General features: G+C 45.1%; 1 pseudogene across 1 annotated transcript; it reads left to right on the forward strand.

The window, feature by feature from the left end:
- Nucleotides 1-8621: 8621 nt before the first annotated feature.
- On the forward strand, nucleotides 8622-9978 carry LOC308279586 (Fanconi anemia core complex-associated protein 24-like; annotated as a pseudogene). The gene is made up of 2 exons: nucleotides 8622-8732; nucleotides 9730-9978. The product of its transcript is annotated as a Fanconi anemia core complex-associated protein 24-like (transcript).
- The last annotated feature ends 498 nt before the right edge of the window (nucleotides 9979-10476 follow it).

Here is a 10476-nt window from a genome sequence, read left to right on the forward strand (position 1 = left end):
CAGTTCAAGACCAGTCTCAGCAACTTAGTGAGACCCTATTTCAAAATGAAATATAAAGCCGGGCTTGGTGGCACACGCGTGGAATCTGAGCATTTGGGAGGCTGAGACAGGAGGATATGTTTCAAGGTCAGTCTCGGCTACTTTGTCAGGCCCTTTACAACTCAGTAAAACCCTGTTTCAAAATAAACAATAAAATAAATATAGGGCTGGGGGTGTAGCTCGGAGGTAGAATAATGTCCCTCGGTTCCATCCCCAGTACCCAAAAATTAAAAAATTATAAGGCTGGGACAATAGTGCAGAGGTAGATCGCCCCTGCATTCAATCTCCACTACCACACACAAAACAAATTGCTTGCTCCTACACACTATACAGTTTGCCCTGCGTTAACTCTGAGGGAGAAACTCCAGAACATTGCAATCACCTGAGTCCTGGATGATACAGCATCCACAAAGTATCACTGAAATGTCCCTCACCTGTGATTCAACATCAGCTTCTTCCCCAGAGCTCAATGTTTCCAGAAACCGTAACGGTGTTCTCTTCTCACTCTGCCCACACGGTCTGTATTAAAACATTAAAGAGTAAAATAAACATAACACTTGGCATTGACATATACGCATATTAATTGTGCTGCCTCCAGGCCCCCAACAGAAAAGTGTCATATAACATAATATATGTCAGCTAAAGATGAAATTGCCCACTAATCCATCCCTTTGTACACTCTTAGGATTTTTTAGTTTTCTTCCTATTTTATAGTTTCCACTACACACATATACAGTTTGTCTTGTGTACAATAAGTTCTTATAGCCAATTTTTTTTCTCCTTTTTGTGGTGCTGGTGATTGATCCCAGGGACATTCTACTTCCAAACTTCATGCCCAGGCCTATTTAATTAATTAACTTATTATTTTTTGTGGAACAGGGAATTGAACCCAGTAGCATTCTACCTCCAAGCTACACCCCCAGTTATATTTTTTCTTTATTTGGGTTTTTTATTTTGTTTTGTTTTGTTGGTGGTCCTGGGGCTGGAACCCAGGGGCTCTCTACCTCCAGGCTATGCTCCCAGACCTATTTTATATTTTATTTGGAAACAGGGTCTCACCAAGTTGCTGAGAGTCTTATTAAATAGCTGAGGCCAGCTTCGAATCTGTGCTATCCTCCTGTCTCAGCCTCCCAAACACAGGGATAACAAGCCTGTGCCACCATGCCTGGCTTACTGTTTATTTTGAAGCAGTGCCTCACTAAATTATGGAGTGCCTCCCTAAGCAGCTGAGGCTGGCTGCAAAGCTATGACCTTCCTATCTCCGCATCCTAAGTACTGGGATTATAGATGTGTGCCACCATGCCCGGCTTACAGCCAATATTTTAATATTAGGAAAAAGGCCAGGCGTGGTGGCGCATGCTTGTAATCCCCGTGCTTGGGAGGCAGAGACAGGAGGATCACTCCAGTTTGAAGCCAGCCTCACTGGCCTTAAGAGACCCTGTTTTCAAATAAAAATATAAAAGAGGTCTGGGAGTATAGCCCATAAAAGTGTTACCAGGAACCCCCCCCCAAAAAAAAAATAGGAAAAAGGCTGGGGGCGTCGCTCAGTGGTGGAGCATGTGCTTAGCATGCATAATGCCCTGGGTTTGACTCCTACTGCATGCACACAAAGGGAAGAATCAAGTAGATATACCAACTCAGTCAGCAATTCCCCTCTTCAGTGGCCTTTGATTTTATTCTTGGCTTTTCACTGCTATAAATAAGCCTGTAATGAAGATCTATGTACAGATAACCTCTTCTCTACTAAGTGTTAATTCTATACAACAAACCACCACACCATAAGTTGCTGAGACAAATGAAATTAATATTTTGTGCCTACATGATACAGCATGAAATTATTTCACAAATAATTTCTTCAACCTGCAACCACATGTATGAGTACTTGTCTAAAATTTGCCAAAAACTTTAAACTTCATTCTCTACATAAACATTTCTTATTGAGATTACTGAATGTTTTCCACTTATTTGTGTGGAGTCATAATTCCTCTGTTGTGAACTATGTCCTTTCGTTTGCTTCTGTTATGTCCATTCCAATTTGAAATTCACTTTTTTGCCTGGCACGGTGGCCCACGCTTGTAACCCCAGTGCTTGTGAGACTGAGACAGGAGAATCACAGGTCCGCAGCCAGCCTCAGCTACTTAGTGAGGACCTCTGCAACTTACTGCGAGCTTGTTTCAAAATAAAGTATAAAAGCCGGACATGGTGGCACACGCTTGTAATCCCCCACTTGGAAGGTAGAGACAGGAGGATCCCTCAGGTTCAAAGCCAGCCTTGCTGGCTTAAGAAACCCTTTTTCCAAATTTGTCTGGAAGTGTAGCCCAGAGACAGAAGGATTTCCAGGAACCCCAATACCACCAAAAAAAAAAAAAAAGAAGAAGAAGAAGAAAAAAAACTAAATAGGTTTGAAGTTGTAGTTCAGAGGTTCAATGCACATGTACCCAAGGGGAAAAAAAAGTAAAATGTGAGATAAAAATTACTGTCATTTGATGTTTGAACCACTAAATTTTGGTGCAATTTGTTACATAGCAATATATAAGTAATAAAGTACAGACTTTTCTGGGTGTGGTGGCACACACTTATAATCCCAGTGTTTGGGAGGCTGAGACAAGAGGATTGCATAGGTTCTAAGCCAGCCTCAGCTATTTAGTGAGGCTCTCAGCAACTTAGTGAGACTCTGTTTCCAAAGAAATTATAAAAAATAGGGCTGGGGTGTGTGGCCCAGAGGTAGAAAGTTCCTGGGTTCCACAACTCAGTAACACACACACACACACACACACACACACACACACACACACACTCACACACACACACACACTCACACACACACAAAGTACAGACTTGTGTGTGTTTACTTACATAGTTATTTATTTATGTGGTATTGAGGATTAAACCCAGAGGCATTCTACTTCCAAGCTACATCCCTGGCCTTTTTAAACTGAAAACATGGTCTTCCTACATTGCTGAAGCTACCTTGGAACCTGTGATCCTCCTGTTTCATCCTCACAAATACTGGGATTACAGCTGTGCACCTCACACCAGGCTTTTTAGGCTTTCATCAAATGCTGCTGGAGAAAATGATTATCCATATGTAAAAGTAAATAAATGAATAACTTGGATTTATATATTACATGCTATATATAAAATTTAAATCAAATAAGCCAGGCATAATAGTACATGCCTGTAATCCCAGTATTTGAGAGGCTGAGGCCGCAGGAGTGCAGGTTCACAGCCAGCCTCAGCAAGTAGCAAATTTCTCATCAACCCAGCTAGACTCTGTTTCCAAACACATAATAAAACAGGACTGGGATGTATCCTGCAGGCAGACTGTCTCTGGGTTCTATCCCCAGTGCCACAAAACAAAACAAAAATCAAGCCAGGCGTGGTGGCGCACACTTGTAATCCCAGTACTTGGGAGGCTGAGACAGAAAGATCACAGGTTCACAGCTAGCGTCAGCTACTTAGTGAAGTCCTCTGCAACTTAGTGAGAACTTGTTTCAAATAAAGAAGACAAAATAGGACTAGGGGTGTGGCTCAGAGGTAGAATGCCCCTGGATTCAATCCACAGTACTACAAAAATTAAAATTAATAATAAATAAACAAATCAAACAAAACACAAACTTAAATGTGAAGCCCAGGTCTAAACCTTGTAGAAGAAGACATAGGAGAAAATCTTTGTGACCTTGGATTAGGCAAAGATTCCTTTGGTATGATCCAGTAAAGAAACTTGATAAACTGAACTTCATAACTATTAGGGATTCTAGCCCAGCATGGTGGCCCATGCCTATAATCCTAGTACTTGGGAGGTTGACATAGGAAGATTGCAGGTTTGAAGAAAGCTTCTGCATCCCTAGTACTGGGATTATGGGCATGCACCACCATCCCTAGGTCCAAGTCAATGTATTTGGGGATAGTCCCAAAACAGTGTGCTGTCACTTACCTGTAATCTCAGTACTTGGGAAGCTAAGACACAAGAATCACAAGTTAAGGGCTAGCCTCAGCAACTTAGTGAGACCCTGTCTCAAATTATAAAATAAAAAATAAAAAGGGCTGGTGGATTGTCCTTGGGTTCAATCCTCATTTTAAAAAAAGAAGAAAAGAACAAAAGAAGGAAAGAAAGAATGGAAAAAATATTCCAAGCCCTGTGTGGTGGTACACATTTGTAATCCCAGTACTTGGGAGGCTGAGACAGGAGAATCTCAAGTTCACAGAAAGTCTCACTTGATGAGGCCCTCTGCAACTTAGTGAGACCTTGTTTCAAAATAAAGAAAAAAAAATATAGCTCAGAGGTAGAATGACCATGGGTTCCATCCCCAGTAAAGAAAAAAAAATTTCAAAACTCTATCTAAAATCTTGGAGGGCATAGAAAAACGTCTCAGGAATAAAAGGGGTGGAGAGGGCGTAGCTACGTGGTACAGCATGCTTAGCATGCAGAAGGCCCTGGGTTCCATCTCTAGCACAAATAATACAAAATAAAATAAGTAGTATTAACCCAAGCATATGGACTTTAATGCTTATATTTCAAAATATACTAATTGCATCCAATCCTGAAATGTGAGAACATCGTGCACTTTACTTGACTAGATCCCCAAGTCCATGAGCCCTCAGAGAAGCCAGATTAGGTGCAGCACCACAGCACTGTGGTAAATTTTTCTAAAGATAAGTCTTGTGATTTTTCTGACCACTTTGAACAGTTCCAGGATCCAGGACCTGGTGCTGAGCCAGGGAAAACCTCAGTGCCTGGCCATCTGAGACTCACCTTGGTCTCTCTGAAGACTGGCTAGGGCTGCAGGGAGCAGGTGTGCAGGGCACAGCTGGCTTGGGATCGATGTCAGCTGCCGGCCGGACACAAGGGAAGATGTTTTTCTGCACAAACAAAACACAGGTCACTGACATGGGGGGTGGGAATTACCTGGTCCTGTCGCCATCACCATGACCACATGGGAGTGAAACCTGCACTGGCCACCAGGGATCCAGCCCACCAGGAGCCCCACTCTGCCTTCCCATTCCCAAGCCCCATATGCCAGACAGTGCATCCACCAGGGGGCGCCACTGCACCTATCCACCATGGGGCCTGTAGTCCTTCCCAGAGCAGCTGCCCTGGCCTTGCCAGTCACCTGTCTACCGTCTAGACAGTGCCACCATAGGCTATCAATCAGTTGTGTATATCTGCACACAGTGGAAACTGTTCTGAATGTTAATGCTTTGGATAAAAACTCAATAACATGCTGATTTGAATTAGTAAAATTATCATTGCCGGGCGGGGTGGTGGATGCTTACAATCACTGCGCTTGGGAGGCTGAGACAGGAGAATTGCACAGGTTCGAAGCCAGCCTCAACTACTTAGTGAGGCTCTCAGCAACTTAGTGAGACCCTGTTTCCAAATAAAATATAAAATAGGTCTGGGAGTATAGCCTGGAGGTAGAAAAGCCCCTGGGGTCCACCCCCTGTACAAAACACACACAAAAAGAAATAAAATAATAATACGCAAGCCTGATCATGTCAATGTCTTTAGAACCCAGTGCCCTCAACCGCCCGCCCCTCCCCCACCAGCTCCACTCCGGCCTCCCCTTTTCTGTTCCTTCTGCCTGCCTTGCTTCCCTCCAAATCTTCCCATGGCCACTCTGTCGCTGTGTGCTCATATTCCCCATCTCATCCTTTGAACACCCCTGCTGTCTTTCTCTCTTCCTCAAGGGTCCTGGTCCCTAATCCTCTGATACCTCCCTACTGCTCTCCTACAACTTGGTTCTACCAACTTTTTCTGGGGTATAGTGCTGCGGATCCCACCCAGGGCATGGCACATGATGCCCTGCAGAGAATGGACCTCGAGTGAGAGCAAGGGTGAAGGCAGAGAAGCTAGCGAGGAGCTGTTTAGGGAGCAGGCCAGGCAGCCAGACGCTGGAGGTCGGTGGGCACCACTTACAGGTACATATGGTAGGTGGAATCGGTGCACTTGCTGATGGGTGGATGGGGTGGGTGGAAAAGGGAAAAGTCAAGATGATTCCCTATGGGGGATCCAGCAATGGAGCTGGTCTGCGCCTGGCAGGAGCACACTTCCCAACACAGAGCAAAAGCTGCTAACAGAGTGATTCCTGTCTGTCTGCAGCCAACCCAGGACAGAGATTCTTTACAACAGGAAAACTCAGGTCTTCTCAAACTGAAAACCACGCCCTCTCATGCCCCGCCTCGTCTCAGTCTCAGTCTCAGGACTAACCCCTAACCTACCCCAACTTCTTACCCTTGACTCTAGTCACCACCCGGTGAGGGCAGGACCAGTGGGATCTACTTACCAACAGGCTCCGGCGGCCTTTCCGAAGCCGCTGGAGCATCCTTGCTCCTGGAGGTGGCCTGGTCTCAGGCAGGGACCAAAGCCTATCACCCAATCGCACTATTGCGCTTTCTCTAGCTTAAATCCAAACGCCTTTTCTCTCAGAAGACTTTCCAACAACAACAACTGCCGTTGGCTCTGTTTTGGCCTCGACCAATCAGAGTCAAAGTTGCTTTCACAAAGGTTGCTCTTGGCAACTAGCGGGTGTTTTTGAATCTCCACCAATAGGAAAGCAGCTGCATTGTCTAGCTCTTATTGGAGAGTTCAGGTGTCAATCTCTGACATAGCAGCCAATCCAGAGCCAAGAAGGTGGAGGGTGGGCAGGATGAAAAACTGGACCTGCACAGCTGGTAGGAATTAGGAAGGAATGTGCTTCCCTGATCCTTAGGCTGGGTTAGAGGGGGCTCCCTGCTGGCTTATCTCAGATCCTGGACTGGACAGAGGAGCCATGGCACTGAACAATCTGGGATATCAGAGGCTAGAAACGTTCTGAAAATGAGGAACACAGCTGCCAGGGCCATAATCTCCAGGTTTTTAGACTTTAGCACACAGTTCCGTCTTTGAAAGACCATTAAGCAGACAGGCTCCTGCTAGAGTCCCTGGCTTTCCAGTGGACCTTGGGGCTGTGTGCAGGAAGGCTGGCTTAAGAGGTGAATTTCATTTCCCTCATTAGTTCAAGACCACATATGGAAAGGCATCCTCCTAACCGCGTGGGTCCAGTACATGTACCTTTTGGGCACATTGTGGCCAATGAGAAATGGCATGGGTAGCAGCTGGCACAGGAAATGTGTTGTGGCCCACTCGGCTGGACCGAAATGGCACCCAGGCTTATTGCCAGCATGGATTCAAGATGGCGCCTAGGCTTGCAGCCAAGTCATGAGACTCACAAGATGGACGTCTCCTTGAGCATGCGCAGTGTGCCATGCTACGTGCCTGCAGAATGATCAGTGACGCCTACCACCAGCCTGCCTATGAGAGAGTCAGAAGTGTGCATGCCCTAGCTGTGGAAGCTTGGGGTTGGTAGGGAATAGAAGGAGGGATTATGATGCTGATATATATTGTGTACTCATTGTCAGACATATTAGAAAGAAAGAAGAGAGAGACATATTGAGAGACAAAAGGATCCATTAAAGAAGAATTCATATTTCAGCCGAAAAGGTGTCTGTGTCGTTCTCTAAGCCCCTGCGGGTCGGAGTCTTAGGGGACGATAGAAAATGCAAGGTCAGTGGCCTGCCTTCTGTCATATGCCCTTTCCTTTCTGTGGTTTAAAAACAAATGAAGCCGGGTTTGGAGCCTGTCATGAGGCAAGGCTGGTGCTGGGGCCTTTGAGGCTGGAATCAGAGCCTACCGAGAGGTTAGGCCTGTGCCGGGGCCAGTGAGGCCGGGATCAGAGCCTGCCGTGAGGCAAGGCCAGTGCTGGGGACTCCGAGGCTGGGATCGGAGCCTGTGAGGGGTTAGGCCATAACTGGGTCCAGCAAGGCTGGGATTGGGGCCTGCTTTGAGGCAAGGCTGGTACTTGAGCCAGCGAGGCCAGGATCAGAGTCTTCCAGTGGGCCAGGCTGGCGCCGGGGCCTTCAGGAGCAGAATCAGAACTTGCAATGTGGATACTTAGAGAATCATCACAGAAAATAGAAAATCAGATGCTTTTCCTAATATGCAAAAACTAGGAAGAAATGGGTAAGGGAAGAAATCTAGTTGAAGAAAGGGCCCCATGAGAGAGCAATTAATGTGACCAATCAGAGGGGATGGGATGTGGGAAGATGGAATCTCTTTAAAATGCATGATATATGTAAACAAATGAATCAAAGTTAATCACCAAATCAAGCATGGGATCGAGGGAGGGGGAGGGAATGGGACAGGGAGGGGATACGGGTTAATTGAATGATGTTGCTGGTATACCCTCACAAGAGTTGTACTCCATTGTGAGGTTTGACTACAATGCACCAATAAAAATAGATACACATAAAAAATAAACAAAAAAATTTAAAAGGACTGGGGTGTAGCTCAGAGGTAGAATATCCCTGGTTTCAATCTCCAGTACTACACACAGAACAAAAGTTACAAATGTTAAGTTCTGAATTAAACTGAAATTGAACAGCGTTTCCTCCATCACTTGTAATAATTTATATATAATGCCATTAGCCATTTCAAATGCAAAGTGATAGCTCTCTTAACTTTGTAAATTTGTTACAAAATGATGTATTTTTCTTTGAAGTCTGGAAATCTTCAAGGGATTGTAGTAGTTGAAAAAACCCAGATGAGTGAACAGTACTTTTCAGCCATACAGAAGTTTACTGTGCTGGACCTGGGGATGGTGTTACTTCCTGTGACCAACCAGATAGAAGCATCTTGCCTCATCATCCAATTAGTAAGTGCTCATTTTCTCTTTCACAATACTGCAGGTCTGGGGGAACCCAGGGGCATTTGACCTATGAGCTACACCCCCTGCCCTATTTTTTATTCTTTATTTTGAAACCGGGTCTCACTGAGTTGCAGAGGGCCTCACTAAGTAGCTGAGTCTGTCTGCGAACTGTGATCTTCCGGTCTCAGCCTCCCGAATGCTGGGATTACAAGTGTACTCACCATGCCCCGCTGAGTCTTGCTGAGTTTTTGAGGCCTATCTCAGCCTCCCAAGTACTATGATTATAGGTACCACACCTGGCTGTAAACATGACTTTTTCATTTTTTTGTTGTTGTAGTGCTGGGGATTGAACTCAGGGGCATGTTCTTTCCAAGCTATACCCCCAGCTCTATTTTATTTGGAAACAGAATCTAAGTTTCTGAGGCTGGCTTCAAAGCTGCTCAGCCTCTCAAGTACTGGAATTAGAGATGTGTTCTACCACATTCGGCTAGCTCTGGCCTCTTTTTGTGTTTGGCACTGGGGAATAAACCCAAAGGTATTCTATCTCTGATCTATACCCCCAGCCCTATTTTATATTCTTGATTTTTATATAGGGTCTTACTAAGTTGTGGAGGGCTTAAGTAGCTGAGGTTGGTTGCAAACCTGTGATCTTCCTGTCTCAGCCTCCCAAGTACTAGGATTAAAAGCATGCACCACCATGCCCAGCTTGGTCATTTCTTTCTGGACCATATGATGAAAGTATTTAAATTCCTCAGACCATGTTTTTCACTACCTCTAGCTTTAAGATTCTGAAAAAAGTATGTTTTTTGTCAATTATTTTTATCTTTTTTGTGTGGTCATATGGTCCATCTCTCAATAATTTTACTCTTGTCTGGAAAGTTATATTCATGGCACGTGAAAACATTTGAACCCTAAATTAAGCTGAATCAAATAGGAAAATGATCTTAAGAAAATTGCCAGTTCTCCAGGGGGCGCTTCTGTAATTCTTTAATTTCTCCTTCAGGTTCTTGAGCAATCCAAAGAACCCAGTAAAAACCCTTTCCTCAGGAAGAAAAGGTCTCTGCTCTCTGAGCCATCCCTCCTTTGAACTGTGCAACAGATCCCAGGTGTTGGAAAAGTTAAAGCTTCTCTTCTGCTTCAGAAGTTTCCAAGTATCCAGCAACTGAGTAATGCTTCTACCCCAGATTTCAAGCCAGTGGTAGGACAAGCGGTATCACAGCAAACCCACACCTTCTTCACTCAGTCCAGGTGACAGCCACCCTCACCCTAACCTACAGGGCCTGGTTTGCACAGTTAAAAATCAAGAAAAAACAGGACCACAGCAACTGGTGAAGGAGGCACGCCTGGAGGAGCCCTGTGATTGAGCTGCGGCTTTGCTGTCTGGGGCTGGGCCTGGGCACTTAGGTTAGTGGGCTGCAGGTGGCATGCCCTGATTCAGCTAAGATGAAGCCGGCCACTGGGGATCTTCCTAAGAAGTCAGGGACTCTCATTCTCAGCAAAAAGCCTGCGAGGGTAGTTTTCTATGAAAGACCTAGACCTGCATCTGAAGTGGAAAGGACTTAAAAGTTTCAGGTAGCGGCTATATCCATCTAAAAGAAACTGGCAGTGAAGCACTGTGTATCATAAGCCCCTTGCTTCTGGCAACAGCGCCGCTGTTCTTCAGGAGGGGTCGGTAGGATGCTGCCAATGTAAATAAATATTTTTTACTTTGATTTTTTATTGTTGTTCTTTTTGCGTGTCTGGCGATGGA

This window comes from Muscardinus avellanarius (assembly GCF_963383645.1).
Source record: "Muscardinus avellanarius genome assembly, contig: SCAFFOLD_67, whole genome shotgun sequence".
Taxonomy (NCBI): Eukaryota; Metazoa; Chordata; class Mammalia; order Rodentia; family Gliridae; genus Muscardinus; species Muscardinus avellanarius.